Consider the following 3,153-nt stretch of genomic DNA (forward strand, 5'->3'; position numbering starts at 1 on the left):
AGCATCGCAGTGTGAGACTGCTGACACACACCTCTGCAGGCAGTATCCTGAAGCCCGGCTTCAGAACCTGCAACGGCACTCTTCTTAGCAACAACCTGAAAGCTAGTGCCTGCTGGCTGAGCTTTTCCCGGCGGGGAGTTGCTTGCACGTATATTGAGCTGCAGCCTGTTGAAGCTTTCGCAGATATTGGGAGTATCTAGCTAATTAAAACCTCTGGCAGAGGGGCACCTGAGTGGCTCGCTGAGTTAAGCTTCTGACTCTTGATTGCAGCTAAGGTTTTGATTTCAGGCTCATGAGTTCAAGCCCCGCATTGGGCTCCTTGCTGGGTGTGGAACTAACTAAAATAATAATAAAAAAAAATACTTGGGCAGTGGAAGAAATCAATGACCCACATGATGATACATCCTGCTATGGCTCCCAGAGGTTTGCTGGAAGTAGGCTTACCATTCTTGAAATGAGAAGCCCTTCGTGTGTTTCACTATGGCAGTGGGTTCCAGATGGCCAGTTCTCTTTGGCATGCTTTCCTGTGCGCTCGGTCCTAGTTCAAGGCTTTTGCTGATACTTCCTGCCCTCCTTTCCCTTTTTATCTCCCTGCCCTGGCTTCATATATGTCCACCCGGAAAGCCTTCTGCCATTTCAGGTTTCTTGGCTTTCTTACACACTCATGGTCTACCTCTTCACAGAGGTTTTCTCAGACTCTCTGTGACTCCCTAACTCTCCTTCCTCAGTTTTAGGTAGAAGTTTCCTGAGTGGTAACCTGGAGTGAGAGCAGAAAATGGGCTTTGAAATGAAAGAGATACATGTTCAATTTCTAGCTGCAATAATTATATTTTGGGGCACCTGGATAGCTCAGTCGTTAAGCATCTGCCTTCGGCTCAGGGGGTGATCCCAGAGTCCTGGGATCGAGCCCCATATCGGGCTCCTCCGCTGGGAGCCTGCTTCTTCCTCTCCCACTCCCCCTGCTTGTGTTCCCTCTCTTGCTGGCTGTCTCTCTCTCTCTGTCAAATGAATAAATAAAATCTTTAAAAAAAATTATATTTTGTAACACTGAAGAAGTGGCTTAAATTCACATTCTATGTCCTTATCTAAAATTTTAGAGTAACAGTCTCTACGTCCTATGATTGTTGTGAGGACTCCATGAAGTGATAGCTGTGAACTACGCAGCTCAGCGTGTGGCGCACGATAGATGTTCAAGGATGGCTATCTGTAGCTTTTGTTATTTTGTCAGTCTATCCATTCAAGCCTTCAGAAATGAGTAGTACATTTAATTGCTACACTGATCTCACCTCCAAGCTTCTAGGTTAACATGTAGCAGGTAGTGATCTGCCTGAGAGCAGGAAGTGTCTGATTTTTGCATCAGCCGTACCTCCACATGGTGTCTGAGACATACAGGTACATAGTAAATATTCACTGAATGCGTGGATGCAGGTATGCATGGACTGTGGGAAGTGATTCTGTGATTTATATCTGTGTCTAAACACCTAGCTGGGGGGCCTGGGTAGCTCAGTTGGTTAAGTGTCAGACCCTTGATTTCAGCTTAGGTGGTGATCTCAGGGTCTTGAAATCGAGACCCATCTGGAGCTCCATGCTGGGCGTGGAGCCTGCCTAAGATTCTCTTTCTACCTCTCTTTCTGCCCCTCCCCCCTCCTTCTCGAAATCAGCCAACCAACCAGCTAGCATTGTATGTTGGCTGGAGCATTCCTCAGCACCTGTTTCCTATGTCATACCAGTGTTAGTATCTCATTTGTTACTATATATGTTTCTTGTTTTTTTTCTTTTTCTTTTTGGTGAGCATCACACAATGCAGAAAGCTATATTCATCCGCACCTTTCCAGAGAAAGGCAGGCTCACTTTAGTATGCTGTTGTCTTGGGCTTCTGCCAGTTCTCTCTCAGTCCCTTTCGGTTCATCCTGCTTGTTTTTCTCTTCAGCTGTCTTTCCTCCTTTCTTCTTCTGCCCGAGGTCTCGGGTAACTGTGTAGCACTTGGCTCCCTAGGCCACGTGCAGGAACCCAGCAGAGTTGCGGCCGAGCTTGATGAGTGGACAGAACTGCATGGGGGGGCGCCATCTTGTCCATCTGTTCATTTTTCTTAGTTTCATAGATTATCGCCTTATTGGAAAATCTCCCCGTTCCCAGGTCCCTGTACTACTGAAGATATCTGAAATAAAAGACGTCCTCTTGCTGTAGAGTGATATTACTATATGTAATTAACATAAAACAATCTTAGCTCAGTATGTAAAGCTGCCAGCACCGACCTTACTGCCGTGCTGTCACTGCTGGAATTTTATGAGTATTGAATGTAATTCAGCCTGGCTGAATACCTGGGAAATTATTCCATTTGCGCTGCCTCCGTGGCTCTATAAGCTCTTCTGATGTTTGACACCCCCCCCCCCCCCCGTTCCCCTAGGGTTATTCTACATTCCACCCATCTGGGTCTCCAAGACCACACAGAAACCTGCCACCATCCCAGCTAAAAGTCTGGCTCACCTGGGCAGAAACTAAGACTTGCATGCTAGAAACTGAGCACTTCCTTATTTCTCCACATGGAAGTGGACTAATATCCTTTCATTAGAAGTCACCATCTTTTACTTACACATCATTTTCAGATACGTTTTTCTCTGTTTCTTTTCTAAGGGGAAGGATAATCACTTCCAGCCTTCTTTCTTTCCATCCATGAGTAGATTCTTGTGTATGTAAGTATCTCTGACAGTGCCATTACTGTGACTTGATTGTTCAGTTTCCTGATTACCACTAGCTCATCACAGCCCCTAGTTACCAGTGCTAGAACTTCAGATTCATTCTAGATTATTTCATATCCATACTTCCCCACCCATCCAATCAGCTAAATCCTGTTGGTCCTGTCTTTGAAGTATCTTTCATGCCAGTCCCAGTTATTCCCTTCTTTTCTATTAAAATTGCCACTGTCTTCCCTCAGACAGATCTCCCTTTTGGACTAACCAGCATCTCTTTCTTCATTCTCTTGCCTCCTTAGACCAGTCCTCATGCTGTTCTTTTTTTTTTTTTCTTTAAGATTTATTTATTTATAGTGGTGGGGGGAGAAGCAGAGGGAGAGAGACAGTCTTAAGCAGACACCCCAACGAGGGCTCCATCTCATGACCCTGAGACTGTGACCTGAGCCGAGACTAAGAGTCG

General features: G+C 45.6%; 1 pseudogene; it reads right to left on the reverse strand.

Moving 5' to 3' along the window:
- Positions 1–1,847: 1,847 nt before the first annotated feature.
- On the reverse strand, positions 1,848–2,054 carry LOC148106818 (ATP synthase F(0) complex subunit e, mitochondrial pseudogene; annotated as a pseudogene).
- Positions 2,055–3,153: the final 1,099 nt, after the last annotated feature.

The sequence above is a fragment of the Ursus americanus genome, chromosome X (assembly GCF_024610735.1).
Source record: "Ursus americanus isolate L20-20 chromosome X, mUrsAme1.1.p, whole genome shotgun sequence".
Taxonomy (NCBI): Eukaryota; Metazoa; Chordata; class Mammalia; order Carnivora; family Ursidae; genus Ursus; species Ursus americanus.